Source organism: Sorex araneus, chromosome 1 (assembly GCF_027595985.1).
Source record: "Sorex araneus isolate mSorAra2 chromosome 1, mSorAra2.pri, whole genome shotgun sequence".
Lineage (NCBI taxonomy): Eukaryota > Metazoa > Chordata > Mammalia > Eulipotyphla > Soricidae > Sorex > Sorex araneus.
In genome coordinates this window covers 46039921-46057918 of record NC_073302.1, presented here as the reverse complement: position 1 = coordinate 46057918, position 17998 = coordinate 46039921, and the positions used below count along the sequence as shown (strand labels likewise).

The 17998-nt window shown below is 38.3% G+C and overlaps 1 protein-coding gene across 2 annotated transcripts in view; it reads left to right on the top strand.

Annotated features, from left to right (window-relative positions):
- Window positions 1-17998, top strand: part of TEK (TEK receptor tyrosine kinase) — a 106166-nt gene that overhangs the window by 13729 nt on the left and 74439 nt on the right. The window lies entirely within an intron of this gene.

Genomic DNA, 17998 nt, shown 5'->3' with positions numbered 1-17998 from the left:
GGCCTGTAGTAATCTCCTAACAGTTCTGGACACAGCCATGACCACTGAGTGACTCCAGAGTGCATGAGCCATCAGCAAACTGTGATTCCAACATGAGTAATACTTGAGTTTTGCCAGCTGCTTCTGGAATCAAAAAACAGTCTTGTTGCCAGCCACAGGGGGGAAAAAATTACCATTAATTGCATCACTCTCTTCCCATTAAAACTGGCGACAGCCAGAGACTCAGGCTAACTTCTGTTAGAGTTCTTTTTTTCTCTCCTACAGATCATTTTGTGATGGAACCCACGGTTCATTCCTATCAAGCCCACTTTGCACATAGGTAATTAGGAGCACTCTGTAGAAGGTGGATAACAGTGTTACCCACACTTTAGAATTACGAAGACTATGCGGTATAAAGCAGGTCAAAAGTTTTATAAAGTGTAGTTTCCTTTAAAAACACAAAACAGGGTAATTATTCAGAATTTTGCTATCATTATTATTTTTGTCATATTCCCATATCATTAAAGTAATTGTTTCTGTGTATCCTATCTCCAAACATTTTTTTTAAAGATCTTCTATTCCATCCTATTCAACATATCTCATTCTTTACCAGTAGAGTTCATTTATTTTGCAAAACAATTTTGAGCACTGGATCACATACTCAGTTGTTATAAAATTAAACTAATTTATGCCTTTTCTGCCAAGAAAGTTTCTGTTGGGGTTTAAGTTTCAGATGGCCATATGGCAGATTGTAATTCTTAATAGCATTATTGTCTAAAACACAAACACAGCTCCAGAGCCTGAAGTGACTATGTTTTTGCAAACCAAGCAATACACAATGAGGTTTGTGTGTGTGTTTTGTTTAAAGACAAATATAAAGTTTAGGGCTGATTTATTATCACTCATAGCTACTCATAGCTACTCATAGCCAGCAGCATTGTAACCCTTGCCTGTGCTAAGATTAGCTAAAAGAAATCTTTTCTCTGAGGACATATCATAGCCTTCTGTTTCTTAGGAAAACTGAGCACCTAAACTCTAGGCTTGAGGACATAATTGTGGTTTTAAGTGGTGATATTGCCAGCCTGAGCACAGAAATGCAAACACGCAATACTAACTATATCTCACAAAGGACGCTGTTTACAGAACTGTTGAGCCAAGCACAGCTTTCCTTCCGCTCATTTGGGAACAAGTGCATCTGAAGACGTAGAGTTACCCTGTTTTGTGTTTAAAAAAAACACTGGGAATATTGATTTTAAGGTTATAAATAAATATTAGCTACTAGACAAGTTCAAAGACATAGAATTGATAAATAATGAGGACAATCTGCAGATGCAAATGACAACTCAGACTGCGATTATGCTTTCATACAGAACATTGGGAAGCACAAAAAAGAGAGAAATGAATTCAGTGCAATGAAATCAGGCTTCACTGACTGGTGGAAGGATAGAGGGATAAAAGTATGTGGGTAGGTGCAGCAAGTTATGCAGATTGATGGAGGGTCCCTGCCTCCTGCACTATGCTAAGTTGCCAGATCTGACTAGCTTCCTTTACACTCCTTTCTCACATCACTTCTAAGTGAGACCCAGCATTCTGAGATGTAAAACAACAGTGAAACAGATTGAGCTTCATAGAGGCAGACAGAGTTTTTTTGTGTGCGCGTCAAAGGAGAGGTTGATTACATTGCATAGTGGGAAAACCAATTCACAAATAGTTATCTTTCTGTTCTGAAAGTCTCTAGCTCTCATCTATTTTCTTTACATTACTTTTACTACCCAGGCCATTCCACTTTCAGCCTCATTCATGTATACAACTCTGCAAAACCAAAGTTACTTAACTTCCCTACTCAGAAACCCTAGCAGGAGCCTTGTGTTTCTTTTTTTCTATTTGTGTAAAAAAGAAACATCATTTCTTTCCATGTTTTCCCACCCTCATTCTCAGCTCCAAGTGGCTTATCCAAATATTCACTCAATACAATATTTTCAGCATTTTTGCATTAGCAATAAAAAAGTATAAACTCTCAAATGAGATGACACTCCCTATAACTGCCTTTGCTAGTTATTACTGATAAATATTTTCTCATCTTGAAAGTATGGTCACTTTTTCTTGCAGTTTGCAAAAAGCCTTTACCTCCACTAGTCAACAAATTAATGGAGTTCCACTGCAATAATGAATCAGGGAGAATTCTTGCAATATTCTCTTTCACAAAACTTATAATATGGGCGCTGGAGTAATAGTACAGTGTGTAGGGCATTTGCCTTACATACGGCCAACCTGGGTTTGATCCCCAGCATCTCATATAGTTCCTGGAGCACCACCAGGAATGACTCCTGAGTCCAGATGTGGGAGTAACCCCTGAATATCTCTGGGTGTAAACCAAAAGCAAAAAAAAAAAATCACAATAATGTTAATTACTGTATTTTCTTGCATGTTCCTCTGCAGGGTATTATATATATATATAAAGCATATATGTAATATATATTTTACATAAGTTCTTAACATTCCTTATAAACATTTCTTCCTAAGAATGCTAATCAAAACTCCTACAAAGAACCACTTCCAAACCTTAACAAAATAATTATGAATTTTACTTTGAAGAATAAGCAGGAGGAATAGTTGAGAGTAGTATGGAAAAAAATGTCTTGGAAGTAAGCCTAAAAGATCTCAAAAGAGTACAATATTATAACTGTAAAGTTACTAAAATGGATTCCAATAGTATGGACATAAACCAGCAGGCCAGAAAAACCGGTTTTATAAAAACTCAAGTTTATATAAAATTCTAATATTACATAAAGGATACAAGTCAGAGGGGAAGGAATAATTAGTTTTCTGTTTGGAAAAATAAATTGTTTAAAAAACACATCTGCTAGCATATAACAAAAGTCCAAGAGATTAAAGGGTAAATATAAAAATAATCCAGCCATTTAAAGGAAATGATGAAGCTGAATATTTATTGACTTTTCATATGGAGAGGGATTTTTAAAGTATTAAAACAGTAGAAGTGATAAAAAATGAAAACCAGTCATTTAGTTACACAAATAACATTTTATTTTATTATTATTATTATTATTATTGTTAGGTTTTTGTGTCACACTCGGTGGTGCTATGGTTTTACTCCTGACTCTGTACTCATGGATCACTTCTGATAGGGCAGGGAGTGGGGCGGGGGGACCACATGGGGGATACTGAGGATCAAATCCAGGTCAATCGTGCAAAGCCAGCACCTTATTTGCTATCTATCTCTCCAATACCATTTCTCATTTCTCATTTCAACTTGTGTTTGGATAGGACTGATTAGGTGTTTAAAGAACAATCTCAGGATAAAGGCATATATTTCTAAATAATTTATAATCTGAGTGCTTTGAAAAGACCATTGAATGTTCATGTGGTTTTAGAGGTACTCTTTGATGGTTACTTTTATTTTCAGATTATCATTGTATAACAAGACAAATACAAAAAGACTTGCATTGATCAGAATGGCTGTCTATTTTGAGCCCATAAAATATTTATTATTATCAGATATAATTAGTTTCTCTTTTTTTTTTCTTTTTGGGCCACACCCGGCAATGAACAAGGGTTACTCCTGGTTCTGCACTCAGAAATTACTCCTGGTGGTGCTCAGGGGACCATGTGGGATGCTGGGAATTGAACCTGGGTTAGCCGTGTTGCAAGGCAAATGCCCTACCCGCTATGCTATCACTCCAGCCCCTAATTAGTCTCTTCTATTATAGAAGAGACTACAGAGATAATAATTTTCTCTGAAAATTTTCTGAAGATTTTCATTGTGCTATTCATATGCTTTATTTGTTTATTTATTTATTTATTTGCTTTTTTGGGTCACACCTGGTGATGTACAGAGGATACTCCTGGCTTTGCACTCAGGAATTACTCCTGGCGGTACTCAGGGGACCATATGGGATGCTGGGAATCGAACCCGGGTCGGCCACATGCAAGGCAAACGCCCTACCCGCTGTACTATCTCTCCAGCCCCCCTTTTTTTGTCATATGCTTTATTGAAAACCCAGAAGAGATATGAGAAATACTTACTTTTACTGCATCTATATGGTTGTTAAACTTATAGAATAAAAATTATATATTTGTATTTTCTAATATAAAAAGAACAGTAAAACAAATTCTTTGATTTAAACCCATTATATATACTATAATATTTAATTTGGGGGCCTATCTCAGGCCCAGGCACTACTTACTGTATACGAATATTTGGGATCAAACTTTAAACATTGTGTCTGCATGACATGTGCTCAACTATCATTCCTGGGCCCTGCAATCATTATTTTGAAACATAGTCTATTTGAGCTTGCTTCCTTGCATGATGGAAGATGAGAGAAAGAAAATCAAAGTTTCAACCACAAGATCATTACAGATAAACCAAACAAGGACCCCAGGGAAGTAAAGCCACAGAGCAAAGCTAGGTTTTCTGATGCTTCCATATCATGATCAATTAATGCCTGAAACAAATACTTCCTCTTATTCCTGAGATCTCTCACTTAGACTTAACCAGGAAGAATGGACAGAGGATTGGGGGGAGCAGTGAGGAAAGAGGGTCAATGTGCTAGATACCTTATTTGCCAATTAAAAAGAGAGTCATGGGTTGCTTTATAGTCGTGAAATAGGAACAGCTCAAAATGCTTTATAACCAAAGACATTTTTCAAGACTCTTGTCTTTTCCTTCCCACTCCACCCTCTTCCTTTCAAATCTGAAGATTCATAATCCTGAGTGAGAGTGTGGTGAGAAATGTTCCCACCATCACCCGAAATCTCCCCCCAGCCCTTCCTTTGTTATTTCAGTAGCCAGGTGACAGGTCTAAATCTGAAAGCCAAGGTCCTTCCTCAGTTCATTACTGACGTTCTGCATATTTATCCAAGTTAGTTATCAGAACATGCCTGATCTTTCTCTTTACTCTCCTTTCCTCTCCCCTGCGCTCCCCTCCCCTCCCGTCTCCTCCTTTCCTTTCATCTCTCCTCCTCTCCTCCATTCGAAGACTAACAAATTAAAGAATATAAATTTTAAGTATGCATCCCAAAGTACCAGGATATAGAAGAATTCAGCTCTGGGTCTTTGTAAATGTGTAGGCCGACTGAACACAGTTCTTTATATGCAAGGCAAGCATTTTAATCCCTTGTCTTATTTATCTGTCCCTGAATTCACTTTATGGGTAGGTTTGTATTGAATTTCTGTGATGTTGCTATATGTTTTTAAAAAAAGCACAAGGAGTATGAACAATGAAATTTTAAAAATTCTTGTCCTTAAGTATTGTTTTAATTATAAGATAGTATTCATTAGCTTACTCTGGACCTCATTTTCCCAGGATGAAAGACAACGCTACCAAAAACACTAGCTTTGCCCCGTGATTAGTTCTATTGTCAAGATCACACAAGAGGATTTAGTTGTGACCATTTTGCAGGAGAGTCGGCCCTGTTTCACTACACTGAGTTTATAATGCTAAAGAACCATGAATGATCATTATCTTCACAACCAGCACCACTACTATCATCAGCATCATGCTGTTTATTGACTATTCCACTAACGGATGCCTATTCTAAACATAACGATGAAATTAACAAAATATTTTCATATGTATGAGTTATCCACCCTCATCAAAATGCTTAGTGGTAATTATCATTACTTCTGCTTTTATATTAATGCCGGGGCCAGGGAGATAGTATGGGAATTAAGGCACCTGCCTTAATTGTGGAAGAAGTAATGATCATTATTTGTGAAAGAAGCAATGATAGTGGTAATTATCATGACTTCTGTTACTTACATAGCATAAGTAACTTATGTCTGGTCCTCTATTAGCATGATACAAAGCTGGTCAGAATGGCTGGATCACTAGCCTCTGACCACAGACCATGTGTCTCAGCTGCTCCGCAATGCTAAGCTTCCCAGCTTTCCATTACTGTGTGATGTGCCTGAGATAGGCAGAGTCCTGCATGGGGCACCGGGAAGTGCTAACGACAGATTAGATGCATCACCAGGGTGAAAAGTGCAGCTATAAATCCCAGGTTTCATGTGCAGTGCTCAAGCTGCTTGCTTTTCTTCCACATAATTCATTAAAAAAATGTTTATCTTTTTATTCTCAATGTACAATGCTACCATTCAGAGATAGTCACTGTTAACATTTTCTAGATAAGATTGAATTTTGTATCCCTCCCTGTGGAATCAAAAAGTCCTCCAAGTAAGTTTCCCCTGAGAACTCCCAGGGCACTTACATTCTCACGGTTACCCCTACACGGAGTCCTGGCCTTGTTTGGGGTTTACTGTGTGCATTCCCTTGCTCACGCCAATCTGTGCAGTCTCAGTTCAACTCAGGGTCAACCTGGACTGATGTTCCACATTTCGTATTAATGCCAGGGCCAGAGATAGTATGGGAAGTAAGGTACCTGCGTTACATGTGGCAAATGCCAGTTAGATCCCTGGCATTGCATCTGACCCTCCTCCAGGAGTGATCCCTGAGCACAGAGCCAGAAGTAAGTGCTGAGTACCTCGGGGTATGGCACAAACCCCACCCACTCCCACCCCATGAATGACAACAATTTCCCTATATGCAAACACATAGTGCAGAGATACACATGGTTATTAAGTTTGTGAGTGTAGTACACTTAGTGAATGAGTCAACAGAAAGGTGAGCCTATAGTGTGGCAACTGCTCACGGAGTCAGAGAGCTCTGGCAAAGTAGAAGAAAGCTCTTGTTCGACTCCTTTAGTTGGCAGTCAGATTTCCTGGTCTTTTTCTTTCTTTTCTCTTTTTGTTACCCTTTAGGATTATAATACATTTAGGCAAAATTTTCATTTTTCCAACATCTTGCTCTATTTGCGATAGCAAGCAGTAGGGCATTTGCCTTTCAGTTTCTCCGCCCCTCTCGGAGAGCCCGCAAGCTACCCAGAGTATTGCGCCTGCACGGCAGAGCATGGCAAGCTACCCTGTGGCGTATTTGATATGCCAAAAACAGTAACAACAAGTCTCACAACATTACTGGTGCCCGCTCGAACAAATCTATGAGCAATGGGATCACAGTGACAGTGATTTTTATAATTTTTTGGTCACATCCAGTGATGCACATGGGGTTATTCCTGGCTCTGCACTCAGGAATTAGTCCTGACGGTGCTCAGAGGACCACATGAGATGCTGGGAATTGAACCCAGGTCGGCTGCATTCAAGGAAAATGCCCTACTTGCTGTGCTATCATTCCAGCCCCATCTGCTCTATTTAGAAAACAAAGAACATGGGGTCGGTGAAATAACTCAAAGGGCCCAGCACATATTTTGTATACAAGAGGCCTGAGCTTGATCTCTGGGTCACATGGTCCTGAACGCTGCTGGGTGTGACCTGCCCCCAGTTGAGAGAACTCTGGAACATTGCCATATGTAGGTCAAAAACAAGGAACACAGATCAAGAATATGTCTCCATATATTTCAGTCTATTTTCGGAAAGACTTTATATTTTCATATAGATCCTATATATTTTATGTTGGATTTTAAGGCATATATAAATATTACTGTGATATGTTAAACCATTTTTACTTCTTGGTGATAAACCCATAGTGTCCATAAAAGTAAATCATGATTTCCTTATATTCTATTTGGAGTGTTTGCTTTATCATGAGAAGATAAAGAATAGTGTTAGGCTGGAGCAATAGCACAGCGGGTAGGGCATTTGCCTTGCATGTGGCCAACCCGGTTTCGATTCCCAGCATCTCATATGGTCCCCTGAGCACTGCCAGGAGTAATTCCTGAGTGCAGAGCCAGGAGTATCCCCTGTGCATCTCTGGGTGTGATCCAAAAAACAACAACAACCAAAATAGTGGTACTCAGGGTGCCCAAGGGCCCACCAACATTCTGGATTGATCAGGCCAATGGTTTAGTGCAAGGGCCAAGGATGTGGTGCTCCTCTGTCCCTGCAATGCTGGGGATACCCAGGACACAATGGCAGTGCTCAGGTGCCTCCAAAACCTCACTTGGCGATGCTTGGCATATTACTCATCTTGGGAAGCAACCTGGGTCAGGCAGAAGCTAATCGTGTGCCCATTATTATGATTGCTCTATTCTCTCCTAGCTCCATGGAACAGATTTAAGAGACTGGAGAGATAGCACAGCGGGTAGGACGTTTGCCTTGCACGTGGTCAACCTGGGTTTGATTCCCAGTATCCCATACGGTCCCTCAAGCATCTCCAGAAATAATTCCTGAGTACATGAGCTGGGAGTAATCCCTGTGCATCACTGGGTGTGACCCAAAAACCAAAATAAGAAAAAAGAAACAGATTTAAAAAATAAAATTTCTAAAGTTTGGAAATAAGACTATGCTTGTTTGAAAAAATTGTTAGATTTATATCCTGTGTATTACATTCTTATATTACATAGACTTATCAGCAAAGGAGAGAGGCCTGTGAATTTTGATAATATAATTTAGACTTTAGGATTTCTTATTTTGATTTGAGAATTTTATATTTTCTAAACAAAATAACTTGATATGTGTTTTTAAATTTATCAGTTGAGAATTACACATGAAATTTTCTTATGATTTGTTTTTTTATGATTTGAAGCATTTTAATTTTTTGAGCTGGGGATGTAGCTTAGTGGCAAAGCACTTAGCATTTGTTTTTTATCTTAATTTTGATTTCTAAACTATCGTAAATCCTACCCATAGGAGGGACCAAGTCTTAAATTCTCTCTTTTCTATTTTTAAGTTTATTAACTTTTTTTAGCTATATTATTCTAACTCCACTTGCATTCTTTGTCTTATTCGTTATTTAAAAGAGGTTTTCTGGTTAGATTTTTTGGTTTATTTCTTTTTTTGTCAGTCAGAATAGTATTATTAAATATTTACAATAATAGTAAGACTGTACAGCTGTCTCTGAATACAATTTTGGACTTGACAATTAAAAAAATTGTTTGTTTGCGGTACTTAGTACCGCAAACAAACTCAGGTGATTCCTCTGTGTGGAAAACTTCAAACCTGGGGCTTAATACAAAGCATTCTGAAATTTATACAAAGCCTGAATTCTAGCCTTCTGCACTCTCTCCCTGACCTCTTGTATCAAATTTAAAGTAGGAGTATGTTTTATTTTCCAGCAATCTTCTCTTTTTTTATGATATTTTTTTGAGAATTTAAAATCATTAGAAGACTACCTTCATGAGTCTTTTGTTGTTCAAGATATTTTGTTAAACTTACTGTATTCTGTGATTTTTTGGTTCTGGCTTGAGATAATTGCATGTGCAATTTCACTTTGTCAACTTCATTGCATTGAGTATGTGCGGGTGTGTATGGGTGTGAGAGCATGGATTACAACAGGGCTGATAGTTCAGTTTTATGTAAAGATTCATCTGTCCTGGTTGTTTAAAAAGAAAGTGAAGCAATTTTCTACCATTTGGCAAATAACTTCTACATTTCCCTGTTCTGCGACCTGATTGCTAGGTCCCTCTTTTATGACCACTGGACCTTTCAATAATTCAATAAGTAAAAGATTACTGAAGTTGTGGTCCAACAGGCACTTTAGAATATTTTTTTTAGTGCTCAGAGCAGTGCCCAGGTGTCCATTTCAATTTGGTTGGTCCAAGCTGCGAAATATTTTGAATATAACCTCTGAATCACAACAAACTCATTCATATTAGGAAAATTCAGCGATGCATGCTTGATGTAAGAGATCTATGTTCTTAGATCATACCCAGGAGTTCTCAGAGCTTACTCCTAGGTCTGTGTTCAGGGATACCTCCTGGGAAGGCTGGGGATGGAACTTGGGTTGACCTTGTGCAAGACAAGTGTCTTACCCCCTGTACTATCTCACTGACCCCGACGAACACGTTTGATGTTGCATATTTTGTGATGCCTCGTTTCTGAACACTACCCAAGTGTTTTATCTAGTTTGTATGCAAAGCAACAGTGATTTTTCCAGTGCTGGAGAAAATCCAGCTTTTACATGTGTGGACTGGTAATCTACCTTCACATTATTCTTTATGGGTGATTTAAGTGTTGTGAAAGATACTTTTGTTGGGACTGGAGGGATAGTAAAGTGGGCAGGGCACTTGCCTTGTATGTGACTGACTTGGGTACCTCCCCAGGCACCCCATATGATCTCTATGCTGCCTTACCAGGAGTGATCCTTGAGCATAGAGAAGGAGTAAGTCAGCTGTACCCCACCTCCCAAAATACACTGTATTCTTTAATTTAAAAACAGATATAGTAGGTTTGAATTTTCAGTTCAACAGTTCTTTATTTTGAACTTTGTTTTTTGAGTTGTGCAAATAATACAAATTCCTGTTACTGTTGATATTTGTGCTTAATCTTGAAAGACAGTGGCCTGGAACAGATAAATATATGTCAAGAAAAAGATTCTTAACTTGGGGACAATGTCTGTGTTAAGATGGGACTCAAAAAATAAAGGGCATTAGAAGTTTGCATAGTTCAAGTGCAAGAGAAAGTGCTGTAAAAGGGATTTGAATGTGAGCGATAGCTTAGAGTTTGAATGGGCAGAATATGGTGACTAGATATAAATAGTAAGGGAGATTTGTTGACAGCAATTCAAAGTTCTAAAGCATCTATTGTTGGAAAGGTGAAAGATTATTAGATGAAAGAGGACGAGGGGAAAAGTTAAGTGGAAATGTTATTTATTGTAAACATATTATGTCTGTGGTGCCTATCTAGGTGTTAGACAAGCATTTCACATGGGCTTATAGCTTTGAAGAGGTTAGAACTAGAGACCTAGATTTGAAACAGGGGATAATTTAAAGCCCTGGGAATCAGTGAGATCACAGTGAATACGGAAATGGGGTCTTCCGTAGCACTGGTCAGACCATAATGTCTAATGCCATAGCTACTTGCTGAATTTTGGCAGGGAGGGTGAATGGGAAATTACATCCAAGGGAAACCTGCTATTTTAGATTTGTGGCCTTACTCATAGAGCACTTATGGAATCCTACTGGGATGGTCAAAATAGTAAGGCAAATGGATACTCAGTTAAACAATGTATATGGAGAACCTACTGTGCCAAGTTCTCTGGGAAAAGGAAGAGATGCATTTTAATAATGGTCCGGATGTTTTACATTTAAGATCTCATTTAGTCATCACTGTTGCTTATTTTGTCTAAGTCAGTTTCCTCATCTGTGATATAAAGATATAAATGACTAATTCACATGGCTGTTATGAGAACTAAAACACAATATCTGCACAGTAGAAGGTAGTCGATACATTATATTATATTTATTCTAATAATTATGCTATGTATATGTAATCAACACACTGCTATTGAAAAACAGCTAAGAGATATTCGATAGTAATGATTTGCAAACAGTTCTCTTTAAAGATACAGCAAATCTCTAGGGTTGCTCAAGGAACTGTTTCGAGGTTAGGAGAATAGATTCAAGCTGGGTGCCTATCTCCTTACCAGGGCATAGACAATATGTTTAATCTTTTTTATGAATCAGATATCAACTCAAAAGTATATCTATATCTCTATCTATATGGATTGACTGAGGCATGAGTATTGCTTGGAGTACTGCTTGGAGTACATTTAGCCCTGAAGGTATAAGCAGAAGGAACAGTTGTTGAAACCAGATAGAGCAATGACAAGAGAAGATAACGCATCCCAGCTGTGGCCTCTGCAGTGTACATGGTCGGCAGGAGGAAGCTGTGAGAATGGACACCTATCACAGTATCCTTCTACCTTCTTATCTTTTCTCAATACTTCCTGGGGCTGAACCTAGTGACACCCAGAGGCAGTCTCCATGACCCAGGGCCAAGAAACGGAGGTGCAGAAGAGCACCCCTTCTCAAAATGAAAGGAACTAAGGAAGACTGGATGAGTGACCACACAGCATGATTCTAAAGATTTGGCATTTAAATTTATGTGATAAATTTGACTCCCATGTGCACCCAGTCTGTTCCCAGAATATTTGATTGGAGCATAGAATGAACTCACCACTATCTTGTACTTCTGGGGGGACTGCTTGCCCTTAAGTGACCACCAGAAAGACTCTGCTTTGGGGGGACTAGATAGGCCTGTCCTTATATTGTTTGAAGGAGAAGTAGGAGGAATAGTTCATCTAAGTCATTAGAGAGATCAGTGTATGACTGCTGCTGTATATGTAATCATTGCCTGTCGTACTTGACACCTATTAGTTGTCAAATGTATTCAGTGAATAAAATATAACTTTTACCCTATAGTATCTGAGACACTTCCCATATGAGCATCTGAGATAACCTCGGAGGTTAAGCCAGCATTGGCCAGTTGAATGTGGAAAGAGGAGAGGTATTAAAGGTGAGAAGTAAATAACATAGCTCATGCTGAGAGGATGAAATATTTGTTTGTTTACTGGGGATCAACAGGTTGTCATATTTAGGTCTTCTGCTCTACCATAAAACTATATCCCCATCTGATGATGCACCCCTAACCAGAGCTTCAGCATATTTGGGACAGTCTCATTGTCACTGGAATAGATGCTGGTATTTGCAATGCAGAATAGAGCTACAAGAAGATTAGCAGCTCTCGAGACCTTTTAGACTTCAATTTCATAGGGAAAGAACTGATGTAAAATGCATTTGGATTTCCACCGGTAAAAATGTACATGCAGTTTGGAACTAGGCAGTATTTTTTTACAATTAAGGTATCATAGTTTGTAATAGTATTGAAGTCATTGTTTTATAGTTGAAAATTGCCACACCCATCACTGTACCAGTGTTTTCAACACCATCCACCCGTCACCTTTATCCCAGAGTCACTTCCCCTAACCTCCTCAGTTTCCAGTTCTATGAATCATGTCTCAAGCTTTGTTTGCAAGGGGGCAGTTATCTCATCCCTTTATTTCTTTGTACTTCCCATTGGGGCAAGACTATATGGCATTTATCTTCCTGACTCACTTCACTTAACACGATTATAGGATACATATATATATATTTTTTTTCTTTTTTTAAATAGAAAGGAGGCAATATAACCAAACACCTTCCCAAACAGATAACATCCAATCACAGAAATTTTTCACTATGGATAATAGGTTTTTGAACTCCAGAAAAAGCATTTCTAAGCTAAATGATGCGAGGCAGGAGGAATTCTACACCTGTTTTACAATTGATAGATTGTGACTTCAATCATGAGCAAAAAGTTTTGATGATACTGTCCAGTTCCAAAACAAAGTATAGCGACTATATTTTTATTCAACTAAATAGAGACTTAGTTTAAAGGCATTGAAGAAAATGCAATTGAGTGTCTTTGGGTTCAGAAACATGCACAGGGACCCCTTTTGGTTAGGTGAGAGACCTCTGTGAGGGATAGTGGGGCAAAAATTCACGGAGCAATGGTTAGTATTCATGTCTGATAGCCCTGTGCTGCCCAGGGCTGACACCACACTACCACCTTGGCTGTGAAACTGCCTTTTCAGAATCACTTGCATTTGCAAAGAGTTGGTTTCCTGTTAAGGTCAGTTCTGTAAAATAGGGCCAAGTATCAAAGGACTTTTGAAGGAAACACAGGGAATCTTCCTTAGCTCACCATCAGCCTGTTTCCTCTCTTGAAAGCAAAGGGAGGGAAGAACACAGCAGGACTCAAAGTCTTCAGCAGTTCTTCCTCTGTTGGGTGCTTTAGCTTCAAGACAATATACATGAAAACTTTGCTGTAAGATTGACACAGAACATAGGGTTTTTTTTTTTAATTCCCCTTCTCTTAGTGGTTTGAGTTGTGTTAATACATATAACTCATTGCACAAAAGTCAGTAATTTAGATGTACCCAGTCCATTTTATAGATGAGTAAAATAAGATAGAACCTCAAGCTCACAGCCATGCTCAAACAGGGCCAAACTGCTGGAAAATAACATTGAACCATCCCACCTGGTTGTCTGAGTATCACTTAGAGTAGGTAGTCCTGGAGCCACCTAAGTACTTTTAGGGAGGCCCACCCTCACGAGTGTGTCAAACACAGTTCTTAATTCTGGGGGATTGAAGATAAACAAAACAGAGTCCTTCGTATCAGAGAACTGGCCCCTGTCTAGGAAGGAGATAGTCATGTCTGCAATTAATCAGAACACTGTTCCAGATGAACTAATCTTATTTGTCTCTATAAGTGAAAATCTTTAAAGTTACAAAAGAAATAAAACATGAACCATAAAGCATTAAGTGAATATCTACCTTTTCCCTGTCCCCTCTCTGATCCCTGAGCCCAGCAACTACATTAGACAGGGGGTTCACTGTGACCAGTTGGTATATGAGATAGTTTTCTCTCTCTTTTGGCAAAAAAAAAATCAAGTACATGGTTCTGTATTTTATTTTCTTGATTTTATACACCAAGGGCATAATTCCTTGCAGACTTATTAATATTCTGTGTATAAATAATCACTTATTCAGCAACATTCTTATTCTTAACTTTCTGTTGTTTTCAATTTGTGACTATATACTGGAATAAATATCCTTACCATATCTTTGCGTAGTTTTACTGGTAATGATGGAAGATATATTTGATCCCAATTTTAATATTAATATGTAGTACGTTTGACTTCTGTGTATGCACAGCTCTGACTCCCAATTGGTCAGTTGGCTGTACATGATCACTATCAGATACTTAACAGTTTTATCTTCCCTCCCAAATAATTTTGTATAGCACCTTTGTACTAAAATTTCTCTGTCTTTTTTTTTTTTTTTTTTTTGCTTTTTGGGTCACACCCGGCGATGCTCAGGAGTTACTCCTGGCTCTGCACTCAGGAATTACTCCTGGCAGTGCTCAGGGGACCATATGGGATGCTGGGAATCGAACCTGGGTCAGCTGCGTAAACGCTCCAGCCCCAAAATTACTGTCTTAATGGTAGACGTGTACTTATTTTTTATTTCTTTAGGCTTAATTTTTCTAGAATGTAATGCAAAATCAGCTATACAGTATGTAGTCTTCTAATATTTTCTTCTTTTATTCATTATAATGCCATAGAGGCTGGCAAGCTCCCTGTGACGTAATTATATGCCAAATACAGTAACAATGATGGGTCTCATTCTCCTGACCCTGAAAGAGCCTCTAATGCAGCACTGTTGGGAAGGACAAGTAAAGTGAGGTTGCTAAAATCTCAGGACTAGGACGAATGGAGACATTACTGGGCCCTCTCAAGCAAAATCCACGAATGCCATGATACTTAAGTATAGTAGTCTGTTGCTGCAGCTGTTGTTGAGTAGTTCTCTATGTCTTCATGCACCAAAGTCATTTTGCGTCCGTCTATCTAAGAACATGTGTGCAGTTTCAGGCAATTATGAATAGAGCTGCCTTAATATTGAGTGAATGAACACAAATTAATTTTTGTAAGGTAAAATCTAGGTGGTGCTAGTGATAGCATAACTATATTTTCAATTTTATCTAAATTTCAATTTTAAATAAATGGTGGAAACAATTTCTATGATGATAGGACCACTTGCTTCAGATTACTACTGGTATTGAGAGTTGCAATTGCTGCTCATTCAAGTTAGCACTTGGTATTATCACAGTTTTTGTTTCTTGGTTTGCTTTTTGTTTAAAAGTCATCCTAATATCTGTGCAGAATAGAATCGTTATGTTTTTGCTTTTGGGGGCTACACTTGAGAATACACAGGGTTTACTCCTGTTTCTGTGCTCAGGACTCACTCCTGGCAGTGTTTGAGGGTGCTAGGGATAAAACCCAGGTCTGCCAAATACAAGGCAAATAAATGCCCTACCCACTGTAAAATCCTCCAGCACCAAGTGGATAAATTACTTAATATTTAATATTATTTAATATTTAACTGATGTATAGTAATCCATTGTGCTGCAATGAATATAGGAGTGCAGCTGGTGTTTATATTATGTGTTTTGGGCCCTCAGGGTATATTCCCAGAAGTGGTATTGCTGGGTCCAGTGAGAATTCAATTTCTAGTTTTTTGAGGAAGGTCCATATTGTTTCCCCAAAAGGCTGGACCAGTTGGCACTCCCACCAAAAGTAAAGGAGAGTCCCTTTTTCTCCACATCTGTGCCAGCACTGGTTGTTCTTGTTCTTTTGGGTGTTTTCTAGTCTTTGTGGTGTGAGATGATATCTCATTGTTGTTTTGATTTGCATCTCCCTGATGATTTGTGATGAATTACATTTATTTATGCATCTTTTGGCCATTCAAATTTATTCTTTGAGAAAGTTTCTGTTCATTTCTTCTCCCTATTTTTTGATGGGGTTGGATTTTTTTTAATCGTTGTTTCCACTTGCTTGGACAGTGGCATTTCATCTTTGAAGATATCTATGGCTTCAATATTGTGGAGGGTTTTGCCTACATTTTCTTCCTTGTACTTATGGATTCGGGTCTGATGCTGAGATCTTTAAATGGACTATCCCTTTTAAACTGGTTTTTATTATTCTCTTTTTATCATGCAAGCATATCAATTAAAATTGCTTCTAAGAATAAGGCACTGAGAATTGAAGGATTTGATTTAACTCTATCCTGAACAATAGAGACATTTGGTTTTGGTAGGGATATGGACAATTTTCAGCAGCACAATTTTAAAAAGAAAAAAAAGGGAAAAAGCAGATGGAAACTTGGCAGGTAGTTCAATTTTAAAAAGCCCAGAAAGAGAATGTGGCCTGGACTCAAAGAGAGACTTCTCTATAACTAATACATTTCCCGGCACTGGATGAATATTGTCCAGTTAGAAAGCATTCCTCCCTGAGGGTGAAATAGATACCAAAATTTCTAAGTCTTTGTAGTAAGACTTGGGGGAATCTGAGGTGATCAGGTGTCATTTCCATTATTCCCAATCTCCCTATCCTATATTTTTTTAAGTTTCACCTCTCCTCAATGTTCCATTTTGCCTACATTTTTACCAAGCTCCTGATACCATTCTGTCAGGTTTGGAAACATTTCCAATTCCTTCTGTTAAGGATTTGTCCATTTCCTCTGCTACCAAGGATGACAATAAGTGGGAAAAATCAATACTTTAGAGCTGTCTCTATGTTATCCTGTCCTGGTATCACAGACCTCTTTCCTATCAGCTTCATGGGGCTCTTTGTAAAGTATGAAGCTTCCGGCAGGCCTCATACACTAAAGTCCCTTCCAGTGTAAGTAGCCCTTGATTTGATGGGACAGTTTGTCTTCTACCTGTTTTTCACAGAAAAGAGTTTGCATATAAGTGAAGCTGTGTGGTGGTTGAGGCTTAGGGAAGTCTCAAGTATTGGACACTCTGCCTATTGCCTGGAAAAAGTTTTCTGTCAACTGGTGGATGTTAATTTTCACTAGAACATGTGTTATTTTTCCTGGATGGAAAATTTCTGCTGTTTGAAGTCAGGGTGAAGGTACCATTTCCTCCAGCAGGCGGGCTTCAGGGTCCTGTCTGGCTGGGAGACAGGGATGGGAAATAGGCATACTCCATTGGGCAAACAAGTTTGGCACAACTCATAGGTCAGAGCAGTTTGCTATTAAAGACACAGTCTAGTCACTCCAAGAATGTCTTGTCCAATTCTAAACTCCCAACTACTCAATAAAAAAAAGTTAGAAACTTCCTTTAGTTTTTTTTTCAGTCTTGTGTAGTTTGATAGTTTCTTGTTAATTGCCCAGTATCTTATTGGAAACAACCTTGAGAAATAAGTTATTACTCAAAGACTTACTATATACATGAAAGGATTATGGAGAACAAAAAAAGATTAAAGTGTTGGAAATGTGCCTGGGAAATAATGTCTTCAGAGAAGACAAGAAAGCAGAGTACAGTACTAAAAGTACTAAAAATAGTTTCACTTAATGCTGACCCATAAAAATGGCGCCAGTGAGTTCTTAGGATTCAATTGGCAAAAAAAAAAAAAAAGTTGGCAAAAAAGATGTTATTGCCAACTGTAGGATGTATTTAATAAAGAACACTCTAGAAGTGAGTCCTGGCAAATGCACTCATTCATTATTTTATTTTATTTTATTTTGTTATTATTTTATTTTTTGGCACCTCCTAAGTGGGTTCAGGGTTCTGGAAACTATTCCAAGTCAACCAGGCCACTGGATCCATGTGAGAACCCAAGGAAACTGCTCAGGTCCTGGAGTGGTGGGGATTACTCA